This window comes from Lycium ferocissimum, chromosome 6, assembly GCF_029784015.1.
Source record: "Lycium ferocissimum isolate CSIRO_LF1 chromosome 6, AGI_CSIRO_Lferr_CH_V1, whole genome shotgun sequence".
NCBI lineage: Eukaryota > Viridiplantae > Streptophyta > Magnoliopsida > Solanales > Solanaceae > Lycium > Lycium ferocissimum.
The window spans coordinates 61,450,508-61,471,393 of NC_081347.1; the positions used below are offsets into that span (position 1 = coordinate 61,450,508).

Sequence of the window (20,886 nt, forward strand, 5' to 3'; positions counted from 1 at the left end):
TTTCGAACTGCCAGTGTTATTTTTTTTTTCTTGTTAATTTATTATTTTACGAATTGATTAGTAATTGTTTAATTAGAAAAATATTGTAATCTCCTATTATTTGTTAATTATCTAATTGTTAATTTTATTTATTTATGAAATTGTTCATCCCATGTTAATTGTTAATGTGCTAATTAGTTATCTACTGTTAAGTAATTTTTAATTAATTAAGAATTTAAGCAATTTTTATTTAGATATTAATATTCAAAAATATAATATGACATAATTCTCATAATTTACAAATTTTGATTAACAAACGATAAACTAAATCCTTAGTTTAAGATTAGTTATTTGACATAACTTCCCGTTAAGTAAATTAGCTATTTAATATAAACTTTTAGTCAAAAATTTAATTAATTAAGTAATTTTTAATTAGATATTATTATTCAAAAAATATAATACAACATAATTCTCAGAATCCACAAATTTTGATTAAAGAAGGACAAACTAAATCCTGAATAACGAACAACTAACTAAATCTTGAATAACGAACGATAAACTAAATCCTTAGTTTTGGATTGAACATCATTAATATAATTTCCTTATAAATGATTAGTTAGTTAATATAATTTTCTGATAAAGAATTAGTTAGTTAACATAATTTTCCTCTACTTTCAATAATAATGAATAATTTAGTCTATACTGATACGACACCTCCATGGATCCCAATGTTTACCCGGGGCCCGACAATAGATCAGTACTTGCTCTGCAAGATTATCATAAGTCTGAGCTATTATGGGGTGATGTTACACAGATGGAGACGTTGCTCCGTCCCTGTAGGCTGGATATAGCGTCGACTCTTTTACACGAGCGCCCCCCCCACCTCCCCGCGTTTTAGAGATACTTTACGCGGCGGTATCTATCACTGCATATCTGTTGCTCGGGTACAGCATGATCGTGCTCCTGTCATGGCTATGGTTGAGCTGTGGAGGCCGGAGACACACATCTTTCGTCTCTGCACTGGTGAGGCCACGATCACGCTCTAGGATATTGAGGTCATGTTTGGATTGCGGGTAGATGGAGAGCCATTATACAGTCGGGTTGAGCCTCCTCCTAGTAGGAGATGGACGATGAAGTTGACTAGGCTCACCGAGTTTGTGCCTGTGAACCCTGGTGTTATCTCGAGATAGAGTCGAGTGAGGATTAGTGCCCTCTGCCAGTATTTGCGTGACTTGCCTCCTGCTCACAATGACACTAATCAGGTGGTTGTTGATCGTCATGCCCGTTTGTACTTGCTCATTATATTCCGGGGCATCATGTTTCCGAACACATCATGTGCCTTTGTCAACTAACAGTATTTGATCTTCTTAGAGGATCTGGACAGTTTGGGAGAGTACAGCTGGGGCAGTACTGTTTTGGCGTACCTCTACAAATGTCTATGCTGTGTCCATTGGCCGTAGCAGTGATGTGTGTGGATTTTTTGCTCTACTCTAGGCAATATATTTAAGTGTGTGTTCCTTTATCCTAATCTAAATATACCTCTTGAAACGACGACTAAAAAATCACATTTTTTAATATCGCATTCAGTTATGGGTGTGGGATAGGATGCTGCCTTTTCAGCCAGTACCTAGGCATGACCTCCCGGATGAGATGCCCTATGTGGAGAGGTGTGCGGCAGAGATTGACCTGGATATGGATATTCACCACTCTTCCATTCCGGAACCAACTCGATCTCATGACAGATGATGCGGTAAAATTATTTAATTTAACATTATTATGATCACTAATTTGTAGCTATATCTTATACAACTATTTTTATGAACCCCGTACGCTAGGTTTTTGGATCGATTACCGACCTTTTGCAAGGTTGGTCAGGCCGTGTGGATGTCGCGGTATATACCCCCCTTCCCCCACCCTTGCGTTCAGTATGAGCACCTCCACTACAAGCGAGATGATCGATCGCTCATCTATGATGCATTTCTGACTTCCATGAGCATCCAGCTCAGGTAGAGGTTGGGTCAGCTAGCGGAGGTCTATCATGAGACTCCCATCGAGGTTTACATGGAGTGGTACCACCAGATCACACGCCGCTTGATTGGCAACCCCGCTGTACATCCCCCGGATGATATAGGATACGCAAAACTCGCACGAAAGTATGAGGCGTTGGTAAGTTTATCGCACTTGGATTGATTTAATAGTTTTAATTATTACTTTAAAACATTAATTATATTACTGTTGAAAAAAAATGCAGCTGATGGCCGTACAACGACTGCGTATATTGGGGTTAGACCATATATCTAATCTCGCGGACGCAGAGCTTGCTGGGGAGGTTGTACGGATAGCCAAGGACGGTATTCAGCAGGCAGGAGATGCTAGGCGTATGCATGATCCTGTTCCATAGAGTCGGGATCAGGTGGCGTGAGGAGGCGAATGCCGTAGAAAAAGACGAGGAGTACAACCAGGCAGAGGAGGTGGCGATAGAAGACGTGGTGGCAGAGGGGGTGCTGATAGAGGAGGTGGTGGCAGAGAACTCCATCTGGTAGATGAGCCCGATGAGGCTGCTTCCGTTCGAGCCTAGCCACAACTGTTCTAGCCCAGCCACAGCTCAGCTCGCCCGTCGACTTTATCTCCACCGTAGACACCTGGGTTTATGCCGGCGCGCCTATTTGCGGATATACCTGAGTCTTCATTTCAGTAGATCCAGAATAGGTACCGTGGGATACGTGATGGAATTGATTAGGTTGGTCTTAAAGCATCATTACGTGAGAAGCGGCGAGTGAGAAATGTCGATGGTTCCAGGTTTCTTGATTTCTCGGAGTTTCTTATCTTGGTTAGTATTTAAATTACTTATTTTAAATATATATGATACTTATTTTTGTAATTTTTCATACTTTAGGATTTGTTGATAGTAGGTCCATCAGAGCCAACCACTCAGGCGTTTTCTCATAAGCCTGTCGAGCCACAAGTGTCTTCTCATTAGCCTGCCGAACCGCAGGTAAATTTTTTAATAAAACTTAATTTTATTCAATATAAGTTGAATATTTTGATCTCAATTTGGACACCGAACAAATTTTGCCTCTCGATCCCGTCCATGTGACTACTTCGCATTACGCACCGAATAACCCAACTCAGGAGCCTACTCAGCCACCCGTCGATAGACAGGTTTGATTTTTTTAACAAATGTTAATGTATTCAATATAAATAAAAATTGTTACTTATTTTTATATATTTTCAGGTTCATCTATTGGCACCTGCGGTCCCATCTCCCGACGAGGATGATTATGTTGAGGTCCCGTCTCCCGATGTGGATCAACCCATCAGACAGGACATTCCGAGAATACTAGCGGTACGAGATCCCAAGAAGAAGCACGCTATACTCAAGGGTAGAAGATGGAAGGGAAGAGCGGATGATCTTGGCTTAGAGCACCTTGTTATTAAGAGGAGAAAGGGGGATGGGAATGCACCTTGTTATTAAGAGGAGAACGGGGGATGGGAATGATGGCGAGGGCAGTAGGGATGGTAGTAGCCTTAGGCCTCAGAATAGTCTCAAGAATACCACATGTGGGATCCATTCACGATAGTGTATATGCAATTAAGTTCTACAGTTTAAGTAAATATTATATTTTTTGCGTATCTGTTTATATTTATAAATGTTATCTTAGTCTTTATTATCGTTTATAAATAACTCGTGTGACATCTTAAATTAATCATTACAAAAAATCGTAACATATTCGAAATAAAGTTACACATTAATTTAAAAATAACACGCTTAAATTTAAACCCTAAAAATTAAAAAACTTACAGCTAATGATAACAAGATTTCAAAAAAAAAAAACTTACTTCGAGCATTTTTCAACCACTAAAACAATGACCCGAACTTTTGCGTATCCTTGATTTATTGAGCCAACATTATTAATCACACTGATACGGTTCACTTTTACGCGGGTGCATAAAAGCTACTAAGAGGTTGTTGGTGCTCTAATCGGATTTTAGTATTTTTAGAGTCGCTACCTAATTTATTAAGGGAAATTAGAAAAACCGGATAAAAAGATTTATCAAATAAGAGAAAAATTCTTTTAGAATCAAAGTTCGAGGTAAGGGTTCTGGTGATCCCCGAGGGAAAGTTTTAAGCACCCTAGTAGTAAAGATCCGTAGAATACGGTTGACCTTCGAGCTTCAATGTGTGATTAATTATGATTAGTTGCTAAAATATTTTTTTTCTTGTAAAAAACTTTCATGCCAATATTATAAACTCCATCTTTTGGCAAAAAGTTTATAAGGGTTGAAGTCATTTTATTTGCGGAACAAAACACACTTAGAACTTCTCTTAAGTAGAGTTCTACTAACTTGATCCAATGTTATGCCTTTGGTCCGTATAAGTTATTTTGGAAAAAATTGAGTGTATTTCCTTTGGTAAATATACCATGGGTTATACAAGTATAAAATGTTCCCTTTTAACCACAGGACAATTATCCAATTTTTATTTATATTGGAGTCAACCATACTCCATTTTGAACCCTTTCCTCAAACTAATGTACAAATATAATTCCCTTTGTTTTATTTCCATTTAAAGTTGACTTGGCCCAAAGGGTTTAGAAAATTCTTTTAAGTCACTTACATATTTCCATCACATCTACTTTGAAATCAATTTTGTTGTCCCCTTTGTAAACTCTTAGATTAAAAGAAGAAAAGTCGAATTTATTTCTTTAAATGCCACCGTTTTTAATTCTAGAAATTTAATAAAAAAAGCTTAACCTTTTCAAAAATATATACTCCACTGTTCCAGTTTCCTACCTTGTAAGAACTTATTTTTTGTCACATTTTTTGAAGGAATATTATCATTTATTTTTTGTTGGGTCCAAATTTGATAAGTAACCAGGTTCCTATCCATTCTAAACGACATACACATTGTTTGCCTAATTTGACTAAGTTCTAACGATGGGTTTCAATATCCACTAGTATTCATACATACAATACAAATATAAGTAAAATAAAATGACAAAATGGGTTGGTGGGTTTACCAATCCCACCAACCTAAACTTCAACCATTTTCGCATGATTGGCCTTTCTATCCTCGGCTGCTGCTAGAAATGGGATGAGGCTGACTCCATAGAATGTTATGTTGGGCCTTTGGCACAACTCACAATGCAAAGAAGCTGAAGTCCAATAGACTCGTTCGGGATTTCGTACATAAAAAATGAGGGAAAAAAGATTAGTAAAAGGAGAGAGGATATTTAACATTAAACCAATACTCAACTAATATTAAATATATTTTGCCAAGGTGAATTCAAATATTTAAATACCAAAGATATGATCATCAATTTTTCAGAAATTTAATTATATTCCAGTACTCCATTTTAAGCAAAATAAAGAGTTCTTTCAAATCTTGTTAATACTACACTTGGACTTAAACTTTAAAGGGAAACAAATGGATTTTCAATCTTAATATCAAACGTACGAGGCTAACCAAGAAAGTTCTGATCCTGTTCCATTAATACTAAAATGAAGCTCCAGAGATAAAATCCTAATTATGTATATACCCAGATGACTTATCATGCCTTGAGTAGGTCCTTGTTAATGCCCAGTAATTCAACATGAATCTCTTAAAAGGAAAGGAATGTCTTCGTAAAAGCGATTTAAGCAAAATTAACTAACAAATTTAAGTTGCAGCTCTAAACCAACTCAGTTTCCCAAGGACACAAGAGTCGATAGTGAAGTGTTAAGAACTGAACTAGACTATAACATATTAGATCATTTCTAAATTAAAGCAGCAACCAATTTGAAGAAAAATGAGAGCATACCTATTTTTACACCATAGCACCAGTGACCAACTCCTATCCTAAACTAGTTTTGGTGAGCATTAAATACTAAATTTAAAAGTTGAAAAATATCAATTGGATGCCCATAACTTCATTTAGTATTCAGAGGAAGTGAATTGTTCATCTTATCACCATAAATAGATATTGGCTAAACAACTACTCAAGTAAAACTTTGGAGAAGGTAAAGATTTAAACTTAACAGAGAAAGAGGGCATATTAATTCTAAATAGAGATGAGCTTGTTATGTTAAGCAACTAAACAATATTAAGACACAAAAAAGAAAAAGGAAAGGGAAGATTTCATAATGCAACTTGAGCAAAGAAAAATTAACTTAAATTACTATTTTAGCAGTTATGTAGACTAACAAATCACAACAGATTCAGGTTAGTCCATTCTTCAAAGACATAAACAAACACTTCAACTTAAAATGTCATTCAACTTGGTGATTTGGAGAGTTCATAAGGGAAGGAAGAGGCTGGACAAACAGATCACTAACCCTTGCTTCAAATCATTTTATAACAGGAAATTGACTTTGCAAAAAAAAAAAAAAAAAAAAACAGAAGCACACACAATTAACAACTTGATTATTTTCTCAGGTTTTACCAATCAGCTTTTAAAGAAACACATAAACTATTTCAATTTAATCATTTACAAATGATACAGATCGAGTGGTTTTCTATAAAAAAAATGGATTCAAACCAAGAAGTTCTGATTTTGAACTAGCAAATGATTTCAAAAGGAAGCACTTTATTCATAGTTCATATCAGTTCTAGCAGGGGAAGAGACAAAAGGCAGGGAAACACTTGTAAATCATTTTAAGGACCCCAAACCAGGAGCGATAAACTAGCAAACAAGAAAAGGACTATACCAAATACACTGTTACAGCAAATACTTAACCAAACACTAAACGTAAGACTGACACATGTAGAGTTTAACCATTTTCAGGATACTGAGATATAAAAATCAGATTCAGCTTTTAAAAATCTTAATATATGCTTCATCCAAACAGAAACAAATTAAAGCACCTAAACATAACAACCCAATTTTTCACTTCTAGCCATCTAACTAGTCACAAAGGTCTAAAGAAGGGAGAGGATTTATGACTTTTATCCTGTTAAAATACACATGGGAGATACACTTATTTAGCAGAAAGGGAGTTAAATAGGTGATCACACTGCATATATTCATAGTTTGACAGTACTTCTATTAAAATAAAACAACATTCTTACAAGAGAATCAAGACAAATGATGACTTCCAAATTTAAGAACTGTTCAAATTCACCCCAAATGTTTATAAGCTAATCCTCTTGACATGTTTTGAACCAATTTTCAAGACTCAAATAATATCCTACTGGTTTTAAGGAATAGATAATCTTAAACAGCCACACAAACATCATTTTATATCCTTAAATAGGTGAACAAGAGAAAACTGGGAAGAAGTATTGTTTGAACTCATCATACTGATTTAAGGTAGTAGTGAAATTTCACACAAGAACTCCCCGGAAAGAGTTTTAAGATCAGTTTTTAGTTAATGTTTAAGGTTCAACAAAATATACTTCATTACAGGAGTTTTGATTTCTTATTTTTACAATCCAAACAACACTTTCTCTTTGTTTCACTTTAGACTTAAAACTACATGAATACTTATCGTTACTTTCAGGTTAAATGGTGAAGAAAAGGATGTTAAACCCCAACAAAACCTCTGATCCATGCTAAATCTAAATAAACTGGGAGGCTAGGAATACCATTAAATCAATGACTCCAAAAATAAAACAATGGGCCACTTACAACAACTGAAAACACGATAGGAGAACATGAAATGCTAAAAATAGATGGCTGAACATACTTGATATAAGGATTAACTCATGTTACATTAGAATGAGCAGATAACAGAACTGAAACAATAAATACACCTGCAAGCAACAGAACTAAAATAAAACCATCACGAGAAAGAAAATTACCTATCTAACTCAAATAATATTTCAAAACTAAACTTAATCTACCAGAGAATTGAAAAAAAAAAACACACACACACAGAACTAAAAATAGAAATAAAGCTAAGATGAGGAAGAAGCTACCTTTTCGTCGAGCAGCGACGGGGGCGACGAGAGTAGCGAATCACCTTCGACCTTTCACCGACTCAACACGACCTTTCACCGACTCAACAAACTCACTCGAAACGAAATAAAAATTTTAAACTTGTTCCGATAATTCAAGAACTCGGACTACAAGAGAAATTTCTTGTTTTTGGAGGCAAGAAATTTAAAATTCTAGAACTTGGGGTGTTCAAAACTTGTTCTTGAATGAATAGGGTAACGACCCGTTTGGTCGTTATGGTCTTTTCGGCATTTTCACCCGTTTCTGAGCATTGATTAGCTCATTTTCTACCCGAGAGGATCGTTGGCACGCTTCCCGAGGTGTCTAGACCGGATTCGGGCAACTTTTGTGAAATATTGGCTTGAAATGAAAAATGATTGATCCAAAGTTGACTTTTGGATAGACGTATCTTTTTCGAGATTCCGTCGATTCCTAGAGGTCCGGATGGTCATTTAGAAATTGTGTGTGTATTTGGTTCGGTACCCAATGCACCTGGATGCATTTTGGGACTTAGGTTGGGATATTGGAATTAAGGCATCGGGGGTTGACTCGGTCAACGAGATCTCTGTTGGAAATTCCGAGGCCACGGGCGCGTTCGTAGCGTGTTTTTATATGTGTCTATGTGTTTGGTATGTGAGCAGATGGCCTCGAAAACAAGTCGAAAAATCGGATCAATTGGTGAAACTTGAAGAGTTTTTTGGTGTACGCATTGTGCCGTTTTGGCGGCGGCGGCAAAATATACAGCAACAGGAGTTTTGATTTCTTATTTTCCTGAAATCAAACAACACTTTTTCTTTGTTTCACTTTGGCAAACTTCGCTAGAGTTGTAGCCTGATCCATGCTAAATCTAAACGGGAGCGGTCCGATAGCTTTTGCCTTGACTACTGAAGCGGCACCATTGGGGTGGTCCCAGTGCCGCTAAAGCGGGTGACCGACAGTTTGTAAAATTAATGAAATGTTAAAAGCCCTTAGACCCTCATTATTTCCCATTTTGAAATTTGACCTTGGGGAACAGTTCTTGTAGATATTCTTGGAGGTATTTTTTGCTAATTCCTTTACTTTTCCTTTAATCATAATCATTTTAGATTCCCCCTTCCCTTGAAAAACCCCTTAGAAGTGGAAGTTGGAAGAGGGTTTTGATGAGCATTTTCCCTAGGCTATTAATGATAAAATTGATGGAGTTTATGTAAGATTTTGATGAATCTAAGCTTGTTAATCATATATCTTCCATTTCTAGCGTTGAATTTCGGAATTAAAGAGTTCGGGTTTATATCGAATTTGGGAGTGTTATTATTATTCCGCACTATTCTACTACTTATATATATATATATCGTGAGACTTACGTGTTTATTCTATTCCGTTGCTTAATTTCATTCTTTTATGTATTTATTCATCTTATATATATATATATATATATATATATATATATATATATATATATATATATATATATATATATATATACCGAGGTGTTCGTTCTTTTTATCGAGGTGAGAAGGTGAGTGCTTGCACGGCTTAGGCAAAATAGGTCGTGACAAGTTGGTATCAAAGCCCTAGGTTACCCGGTCTATAATACAAAAGCGTGTCTAGTAGAGTCTTGTGGATCGGTACGATGAGCTCCTTACTTATCTGTGAGAGGCTACAGGACATTTAGGAAATCTCACTTTCTTTCATTTTTCGTGTTACTTTATTCGAATTGGTATCTGGAAAGATCAAATTAGTATCTGACCCTTATCTTTTCTCTCATAGATGGTAAGGACTCGAGCCACGATGGCCCGAGGTCATGTGCCAGAGCCCACAACTACGGCTGGCACCCGAGGGCGGCGACGCCGAGGTGTGGCGAGCGAGAGGGCGCGGGGCGCCGGCCGGGGGGTAGGGCTCACCGCGAGTTGGACGATAACGAGAGGTCCCCCGTCTCCCGAGCTCGGTATCGGTAGGGGATAGAGACCGAGGCCATAGAGGATGGTGTAGCTGACACGAACACGGCCCACGAGGTTCTTACGATCGGCGGGTGCGCGCAACGGTGGCTAGGATTCCTCACGTGCTTCGATGCCTAGTGAGCGGCGGCGTGTTCTCACGGTTGGGGGTTCACCGGAACCGGTAGGGGCGCGGACCCGAGCGGTGACGATGCGGGTGGCACGTCCGGCCCGCGACTATGGCTCCTGTATTGATGCGATACCCGGCTCGGTGATGATATTAGGCCCGTGGAGCGTTGTTTTTGCGTCTGGAGCATACGGGCGTGTCTTTGAGTCTGTGCGACCATTTCCCAATATTTGGCCGTGTTCTACTCGCTTTGATCCCTGCGGGGCGTGGGATTAGACGTTTTGTTGGGGGACTAGTGGGCTATCCTGAGATTCCTTGTCTTCAGATGGAGTCTATGGGGGCTTCGCCCGGTCTGTTATCGGCGTCGCCCATGGTTGCGGCTTGAGCCGTGCTTTTAGTAGTAGTGACAAAAGATAGCGTCAGACTGGTAGTTTTGGAGGTCATGGTTTGAGGGCGGGGTCGATTTTCGAGCCCGCTCGGCCGTATTCGTCGTCCGGTGCATTCGGCGTTACCGGCTTAACACAGTGAGCCACCAGGCGGGGAGGGCTGCGAGTGTTCGTTCTCGGCCGGTGGACAAGGCGGCTTCGTTTGGGTATTGACTTAGTGTATCAACGTCGTCTTCGTACTGTTGTGCTTTGTGGAGATGTTGGGCGTGTTCTAGGAGATGTCCCCAGGCCTAGGCGGGATTACCCGTACGCATGGGGACTCCTGCTCGTCGTACGGCGGTCGGTGGTGCTTCCCCGGAGGACGACGCTCGGTCGGGCCGCGGTCTTCTGCGTGGTTCTAGAGGTGGTTCCCAACCAGCTAGAGGTGGTTCTCAGGGTACGAGAGGAGGATCTCAGATAGGGTGTGATGGAGCCCATTGTTACTCATTTTCGGAGTAGGCCGCGCGGAGAAGCCTCGATCTTTGCGGATTTCGATTCTTATTTTTGTCCGTCATAGAGTAACATTTGTATTATTTGGTCCTGGATCTACTTATTTGTATGTATTTGCATTTCATGCCGTTGGTTGGGATTTGCCCTGTGATAGCATAGATATACTGTTATATGTCTACTCGGTCGGAGATTAGTGATTGTTGATCGAGTCTACGGTCTTGTTTGGTTACTTTTATGGGGTATGACACTTGGGTAGAGCCGATGATTCTCGATATGGTGGACTTTGATGTTATATTGGGTATGTCACGGCTTTCTCCCTATCACGAGATCTTACCGATCACGCAAGATAGTCGCGCCTTAGCCATGCCGTGTATTCCTAGGCTTGAGTGGAAGGGTACTCCTAGCCCCGCTCCGAAGAAGATTATTTTCTTCCTTCGGGCGAAGCAGTTAGTAAGTAAGGGGTGTCTAGCTTATTTGGCTCATGTTCGTGATACGACTGTTGCATCTCTACCCCTTGAGTCTATCCCTATTGTGAGCGAGTTCGCGGAGGTATTCCGATGGATGCGAGTATGCCACCCGATGGCGACATTGATTTCGTATTGACTTAGATACGGACGCACTTCGACTACATTTACATTCGCCGTATCGGATGTCACCGAGTTAAGAGAGCTTAGGGAGCGATTACGGATTTGTTGAGCAAGGGTTCATTAGAGCGATGTCTCCTTGCAAGGTGCTCCACTGTGTTATTTGTGAAGAAGAAAGATGGGACCATGAGGATGTGTATTGATTACAGCCAGTTGAACAAGGCCACTATTCAGAACAAGTGCCCTATGCCTCGTATTGATGATCTGTTTGACTAGCTTCAGGGTGCTTTGGTGTTTTCGAAGATTGATTTGCGTTCTGGCTATCACCAGTTGAAGATCAGGGCAGAGGATATTCCGAAGACAGCCTTTCGGACGAGATATGGCCACTATGAGTTTCTAGTGATGTCTTTTGGGCTTACCAACGCCCCGATTGCATTTATGACTTTGATGAATGGCATCTTTAGGCCATTCCTTGATTCTTTTATGATTGTATTTATTGATGACATCTTGGCGTATTCCAAGAGTAGGGAGGAGCACGAGGGCCATCTTCGTTCTATTCTTGGGTTGTTGAAGAAATATAGCCTGTTCGCTAAGTTTTCTAAGTGTGAGTTCTGGTTAGTGTCTGTAACATTCTTAGGCCATGTTGTGTCTGAGGATGGGATTATGGTTGATCCACAGAAGATTAAGGCTGTGAGAGGTTGTGTGAGGCCCATTACTGTTATTGAGATTCATAGTTTTGTGGGCTTGGCCAGTTATTACCGTCGCTTTGTGAAGGGTTTTGCTGCTATTGCTTCATCCTTGACTAGATTGACTCAAAAGGATGGTCCCTTCCAGTGGACGAATGATTGTGAGGAGAGCTTTCAAAAGCACAAGCTTCTTTTGACTACAACCCCGATTTTGGCATTATCCGTGGAGGGCAAGGATTTCGCTATCTATTGTGATACCTCTCGTATGGGTTTTGGTGCTATGTTGATGTAGGAGGGTAGAGTGATAGCTTATGCTTCCCGACAGTTGAAGGTTCATGAGAAGAATTACCCTACCCATGACTTGGAGTTGTTGGTCGTGGTCTTTGCTTTGAAGATTTGGAGGCATTATTTGTACGGTGTTCATTGTGAAGTTTTCATAGATCACCGTAGTCTTCAACATGTGTTTACCCAGAGAGATCTTAATCCCAAGCAGCGCTGATGGATGGCGCTCCTGAAGGACTACGACATCTCTATTCTGTATCATCCCGGGAAAGGCAATGTAGTGGCTGATGCCTTGAGTCGCAAGACAGTGAGTATGGGAGTTTAGCTCGATTGATTGTTTCTGAGCCCCCATTGGCCATGGAGGTTCATACTCTAGCCAACAGTTTCATTTGTCTTGATATTTTAGCCCCCGGCAGGATTTTGGCTTGTTTAAAGGCGAGGTCGTCATTATTGGATCGGATCAAGACTTATCAGTTTGAGGATGCTCAGTTGAGCAAGATTCGAGATAGATTTTTGAGGGGTGAGGCCAAGGAGCCCGTGATTGATTCTGATGGCATTTTGAGGATTAGAGGTCGCGTGTGCGTTTCTCATGTCGGTGATTTAATTCAGTTAATTTTTTCTGAGGCTCATAGCTCTCACTATTCCATTCATCCGGGGGCAACCAAGATGTACCGTGACTTGAGACAACACTATTGGTGGCGTCGGATAAAGAAAGATATAGTTGATTTTGTGGCTAAGTGTGAAAATTGTCAGCAGGTAAAGTATGAGCACCAGCGACCCGGTGGGGTGCTTCAGAGGATGCCCATTCCCGAGTGGAAATGGGAGAGGATTACCATGGATTTTGTCACAGGTCTTCCGAAGACCCTTGGCAAGTTCGATTCCATTTGGGTGATCTATCGGTTGACTAAGTCCGCTCACTTTATTCCAGTTCAGGTTTCCCATACCGCAGAGAAGTTAGTCAAGATGTACATTCGGGATATTGTGAGATTGCATGGGGTTCCTATTTCTATTGTATCTAATCGGGGTACTATTTTCACTTCCCGTTTCTGGAGAGCGTTTTATGAGGAGTTGGGTACCCGATTGGATCTTAGTACAGCTTTTCATCCCCAGACCGATGGCCCGTACGAGCGGACCGTCCAGGTGCTCGAGGACATGTTGAGAGCGTGTGTTATTGATTTTGGTGGTCATTGGGATCAGCACTTGCCCTTGGTAGAGTGTGCGTACAACAACAGTTATCGTTTGAGTATTGGCATAGCGCCTTTTGAGGCTTTATATGGTAGGAGATGTAGATCTCTGATTGGTTGGTTTGATGGATTCGAGGCTCGGCCTTGGAGCACGGATCTATTGAGAGAGTCCTTTGATAGAGTGAGAGTTATCCAGGCCAAGCTTTTAGCAGCTCAGAGTCGGAAAAAGGTGTATCGGACAGGAAGGTCGGGATTTGAAGTTTGCTATTGGTGACCGGAGTTATTGAAGGTTTCACCCCATGAAGGGTGTTATGAGGTTTGGTAAGAAGGGAAAGTTGAGCCCGGGTATATTGGTCCGTTTAAGATTGTTGACCGTATCGGTGATGTAGCTTATGAGTTGGCGTTGCCGAGCTTGCAAAAAGTTCATCCGGTCTTTTATGTTTCGATGCTGAAGAAGTACCATGCCGACGGTACCTACATTGTTCGTTGGGATGCTATATTACTTGATGAGAATTTGAGTTATGAGGAGGAGCCTATCGCGATCTCGGATAGGGAAGTTCGAAAGTTGAGGTCAAAGGATATTGCTTCCGTGAAGGTGCAATGGAAGCACCGTCCTGTTGAGGAGGCTACTTGGGAGACCGAGTTTGACATGCATAGCCGATATCCTCAGTTGTTTACTGATTTAGATATTTCCCCGCTTTCTTTCTTTTCTTCGCTCGAGGACGAGCGATGGTTCAATTGGTATCTGATGTAATAACCCGTTTGGTCGTTATGATCTTTTCGGTATTTCGCCCATTTCTGAGCATTGATTAGCTCATTTTTTACCCGAGGGGGTCGTTGGCACGCTTCCCGAGGTGTCTAGACTTGATTCGGGCAACTTTTGTGAAATATTGGCTTGAAATGAAAAATGGTTGATCCAAAGTTGACTTTTGGATAGACGGACCTTTTCGGGATTCCATTGATTCCTAGAGGTCCGGATGGTCGTTTAGAAATTGTGTGTGTATTTGGTTCGGTACCCAATGCACCCGGATGCATTTTGGGACTTAGGTTGGGAAATTGGAATTAAGGCATCGGGGTTGACTCGGTCAACGAGACATCCGTTGGGAATTTCGAGGCCACGGGCGCGTTCGTAGCGTGTTTTTATGTGTGTTTATGTGTATGGTATGTGAGCAGATGGCCTCAGAAACTAGTCGGAAAATCGGATCAATTGGTGAAACTTGGAGAGTTTTCTAGTGTACAGTGCCGCTTTGGCGACGACACGCGGCGGTGTGAAAGAGCCGGAGTGGTCCGATGGCTTTTGCCTTGACCGGAGGAAGTGGCACCGCTAGGGCGGTCCCGATCTTGGAAAGCAGATGACGTGTAGTTTGTAAAATTAATGAAATGTTAAAAGCCCTTAGACCCTCATTATTTCCCATTTCGAAATTTGACCTTAGGAAACAGTTCTTGGAGATATTTTGGAGATATTCTTGGAGGTAATTCTTGCTAATTCCTTTACTCTTCCTTTAATCATAATCATCTTAGATTCCCCCTTTCCTTGAAAAACCCCTTAGAAGTGGAAGTTGGAAGAGGGTTTTGATGAGCATTTTCCCTAGGCTATTAATGATAAAATTGATGGAGTTTATGTAAGATTTTGATGAATCTAAGCTTGTTAATCATGTATCTTCCATTTCTAGCGTTGAATTTCGGAATCAAAGAGTTAGGATTTATACCGAATTTGGGGGTGTATTATTATTCCGCACTATTCTACTATATATATATATATATATATATATATATATATATATATATATATATATATCATGAGACTTACGTATTTATTCTATTCCGTTGCTTAATTTCATTCTTTTATGTATTTATTCATTGTTGGGTTGAGGGTTCGCTTACCGAGGTGGGAAGGTAAGTGCCCGCACGGCTTAGGCAAAATAGGTCGTGACAAAGAGTTGGGTATCTATTTATAGAACCCCAAATGCTAGGGTTTTAGTGTTTGACACCGATGTGGGACAATGTTTGGATTGCCTTGGAATGCATTTCAACTTGAAGTTCATTCATAAAGGATTTGAAATCCGAATCTTTTAGAGAAAATGGAAAATCGAAAAGATAAAAAAGAAAAGTTACCGTTTGTTTGACTTCACTAGAGGAAGAAGACAAGGATCGATAACTTTCTTGCTATAACTGGATGAACAATGGCTGAATTTCGCGAAAATATGCTGGAATTTTAGCCAAAAATGGTGTTATCCAGCTGTGGTTTACATTGGGGACTTGGGAATGGCGTTTTGCTTTTGAAGGACTTTAGAATTCTGCGTTTTGAGAGAATAAACAACATAAACTGGTCTTGAGGAATTAAAGGGAGGTTTGGGCCGGGTTACACAAATATTTGGGCTGGATTGGAGAAAATGTAGCAGGGAATAGGAGCTGTTTTGGAGTTTGAAATCTAGCCAATTCTGAGTTTAAAATGCAGCCTCTTTGTTGACGAAATAACCAAATTAAACTTATTTGGAATGAAATTAATCAATTAATTAATCAAGCTTCTAAACTCTAACAAAGTAAATATTTATTTACAATAATGGATCTATTATAGTAATTAAGCCGTAAATGTTTTAATTTGACAATTTAAAAATATGTACTTAATTAAAACACTTGTTTTGACATAATTCGATTTTTCAAATTAATAAATATACTAAAATTAGTACATGATTACGTAAAGTTATAAGTAAAATATACATAACATATATTAGTGTATTTTGCCAAATGAAATGGCAAAATATCGCCGAAAAAGTTTTAGGAAATATTTTTGATTTTTCTGAATGAATATTTTACTCTGTTTGCAATTCAAGAAGCTTGACTAGTTAATTTGAATTTTTGGAGGGCAATAATTGGGTGTCAACACACACACACACACACAAAAAGGGTTCTATATAAAATATTGACATTCCGAGTCTTGAATAGCATGATTAATCTGTGACCCAAGTGCGGAAAAAGTGTGAAAATTTAAACGAAAGAGCGTAATTAACCCCTAAAAAAATTATCAAGGCCAAATAATGGAGCAAATTGCTGCGTTAAATGACATCATTAACGCAGTAAATTCCTGCTTTAAAGGTACTATGGTAACTCTTTTTTTTTTTTTTTTTTTTTTTGGGGGGGGGGGGGGGGGTGGGTGTATTTTGGTTCAAATCCTCTTTTTTTGGGTCATTTAGATTCCGGACTCGAAGAAACTACGACCACTTATTTTTTCTTATCACACCTTGTTTGATTTATGATGATGGAAGAAACTATGACCACTCGTACATTATCTGTTCATGCTTCAACATGAACAATAATTTACACATCAAAAAAAGTAAGTGAGCACTAGCTGGACAATTCTAGACAATCTTTTAAGTTTATATGTTTAAAATTCTAGATAGTCTTTTAAGTTACTGAATTTTAAATTAATAATTTATAAATATTGAATTAATTTCTAAAATAAATACAAATTTTGAATTAAAGCTACGGAATTTGCAGTCGAACCCGCTGCCAACACTCTCCCCTCCTCCTCTAACAAAGACACTAACAAATAACAATCAAAGCATATCAAACGCCAACATGATTAACAAAGATTAACAACTGTGTCTAACACTTATTATTTAAAAAAGTTCAAAATTTTTTAAAGCAATATTTCTAGATAAAAACTTGCCCGCACCGGATGTTTACATTAAATTAATAAATTTAACTTTAAAAGTTAAGAATGAGTGTGTGAAGACACATCAGTTAATTGTAGTTATAGTGATAAGTAAGTGTATACAACAACAATATATCCAGCGAAATCCCACAAAGTGGGGTCTGGGGAGAGTATAGTGTTCGCAGACCTTACCCCTACCTTGTGAGGTAAATAAGATGTTTCTAGTAGACCCTCAAAAACATATCTTGCATTCATCGATTTGGTGTAAACATTCTTTACTAGTAAATTTTTAAGTTTTGGGTTAAAGATTTGATTACATATTAATAATTGACGTGGTCCCTTTATTCTAATTTCTAAGCTCTTTCTATCTTCTTTCGTATACTACTTGGCAATAGGAGACTTGTGGAATCTGAGTGATCTTTATTTTCCTCTTTTTCTCTTCTTTTCTTTATTACTTATCCTCAGTTTTAGAAGTTTTCTTGCTACTGAAAAAGAAAGGAAAAAATAGGGAAAAAATGGCTGAAATTCTTTGCAGAAATAGCTGGAAATCTACTCTTACAAAAAGGGAGTCATTTATATTGGTTGAAAGAGGGCATCGATTGGCTCCAGAGAGAAATGAGACACATTAGATCATACATAGACGATGCAAAGAACAAGGTAGTTGGAGGTGATTCAAGGGTGAAAAATTTAGTAAAAGATATTCAAGAACTGGCAGGTGATGTGGAAGATCTCTTAGATGAGTTCCATCCAAAAATTCCACAATCCAACAACTGCAAAGGCGCAATTTGTTGCCTTAAGACGGCTTGCATATTCCGTTGTGCTTGTTTTGCCTATGAGTTTGCTATGGAGATTGAGAAGATAAAAATAAGGGTTGTTGATATCGATCATGTTAGAACAACTTACATCATACATACAAGTAATAGTAATAATAATCAGCATGATTGCATTCCGTTGGAGCGGAGAAAATTATTCCTTCATGCTGATGAAATCGAGGCCATGACTTTGGATGATGACTCCAGTACGCTACAGGCCAAGTTACTTGATAAAGATTTACAATATGGAGTAATTTTGATAGTTTGGTATGCCCAATCTAGGAAAAACAACTCTTGCCAAGAAACTTTATGGACATGTCCGTGATCAATTTGAGTGTTCGGGACTGGTCTACATTTCAAAACAGCCAATAGCGGGAGAAATATTACTTGACATAGCCCAACAAGTTGGAGTGATGGAAGGGGAAAGGAAAGATAATTTGCAGGGCAACCTACAATTACTTTTGAAAAGAAAAAGGTATGTTATTCTCTTAGATGACATTTGGGATGTTGAAATTTTGGATGATTTGAAGCTTGTCCTTCCTGAATGTGATTTAAAAATTGGCAGTAAGATAATTATCATATCTCGGAATAGTAATATAGGCGGATGCATTGGAGGCGATTTCTCGCATCACGTGTTGGAACCCTTAGATTTAGAGAAAAGCTTTGAACTATTTACCAAGAAAATCTTTAATTTTCATAATAATAGTTGGGCCAATGCTTCACTAGCCTTGGTAAATATTGGTAGAAATTTAGTTGAGAGATGTGGAGGTATACCACTAGCCATCGTGGTGACAGCAGGCATATTGAGGGCAAGAGAAAGAACTGAACATGCATGGAACGGGATACTTGAGAGTATGGATAATAAAATTCAAGATGGATGTGCTAAGGTATTGGCTCTGAGTTGCAATGATTTGCCCACTACACTAAGGCCATGTTTCATGTACTTTGGCCTTTTACCTGAGGACAATGAAATTCTTGCTTCTGATTTGACAAATATTTGGATTGCTAAGAAGTTGATAGTAGTAAATAGTGGTAATAAGCGAGAGACAGAAGATTTGGCGGATAATTTCCTAACTGATTTGGTTTCTAGAAACTTGATTCAAGTTTCCAAAAGAACATATGATGGAAGAATTTCAAGCCGTCACATACATGACTTGTTACATGGTTTGTGCGTTGTATTGGGCAAGGAAACTAACTTTTTTCAAACTGAGCACAATGCGTTTGGTGATCCCGACAATGTTTTTAGACTGAAAAAGATTACATTATACTCTGACAATGTCATGAATGAGTTCTTTTGTTCAAATTCTAAGCCTAAGAAGCTTCGCGCACTTTTTTGTTTCACAAAAGACCTTCGCCACATATTTTCTCAAAAGGATCATCTTGACTTCAAATTATTGCAAGTGTTGGTTGTAGTTATGCCTTAAAATCTTTATCAACATGTCACTATCCCAAACAAGATTGGGAACATGAGTTGCTTACGTTATCTAAGATTGGAGGGGCGAATGACTAGAAACTGCCAAATAGTATTGTCAAGATCAAATGTCTAGAGACCCTAGATGTTGGAAAGAGCATCATTGGACTTCCTTCGAGTGTTTGGGAGTCGAAACAATTGAGACATCTTCGTTGTAGAGATATTAGGGCATCTAACAGTCTCTTTTCTGTAAGCCCATTTTGCCCAAACAACATGGACTCATTGCCTGATAATCTACAAACTGTGATATGGTTTGATGATTTTATTCAACCAAGATTGTTGCACCGATTGATCAAATTAAGAAAACTGGGTATAAAAGAAGTATCTGATTCTACCATTAAGATATTATCAGTATCAATCCCTGTGCCAATTATGCTTTCAAAGACGTTGGAGAATCTGAAGCTCAAATTTTCCAGTCACACGAGCGAGAAAATAAACTTGTTTTCATATCAAAATCTTATCAAGTTGCATTTTGATGGGCTCTGAATAATGCCCATCAACTCTGAAACATGCCCTCTAAATTTCGTCAAGCTTACTCTGAAACATGCCCTCCAGATCCATTAGAGTATATAGTAGAAGAGACAGAGTAATTATAAATGGTGAATGGATAACTGCCTTACCAATATCTGAGGTCCACTATGCTAGTGAGAGGCTATTTGAACACTATCTTGGTATAATACACTAGGAGTTCGGGATATCTCAGAATGTACACAGATTCAAGTATTTCAAGATATAGAATCTGGCACCTGACTTCAAGGTATGAGCAAATCAGAGTTGGGAGAGAAACATTACTGGTACAAAAATGTTCCAAGTGATTGGCAAGTTAAACAGACTAAAGAGGTTGTCAAAGCTATTAACAGGGAAAGGTTCAGTAAAGTGGAAACTAATACTGAGAAGGCACAAAAGAAACTGCAGAAGTGTCAAGCATAACTGCAACTGAGGCCTAATGACTTGCAACTCATCACTGAAGAAATGCAATTGCTGAAGGAGTATGAGACTTGGAGCCTAGCAAGAACACAGTTTTTGCAACAGAAGTGCAAAATGCACTAGCTTCAGTATGGAGATTTGAACACTAAATTCTTTCACAGTGTTTTAAAAGTAAGAAGAAGTGCAAATGGAATCTTTACCATCAGAGACTCAGATGGCATGCTCAAAACTGATATGCAGGGGATTTATGGGGCATGCACCAACTTCTATAGTAATATAGAACACATGTTTATAGTGCAACAGTAAGAAGGGGGCCTACTGTTGCCATGGAACAGAGAGATGTGCTAGCCAGGCCAGTTGAAGAATCTGAGATCAAACAAGCGTTGTGGGCTATAAATGGGGACAAGGCACCTGGTCCTGATGGATTTGGAAGCCACTTTTATAAGGATTGTTGGGAGATTGTGAAGAAAGA

General features: G+C 39.1%; 1 pseudogene; it reads left to right on the forward strand.

Annotated features, from left to right (window-relative positions):
- The first annotated feature begins 17,696 nt into the window (after nt 1-17,696).
- LOC132061488 (toMV susceptible protein tm-2-like) lies at nt 17,697-20,340 on the forward strand (annotated as a pseudogene).
- The last annotated feature ends 546 nt before the right edge of the window (nt 20,341-20,886 follow it).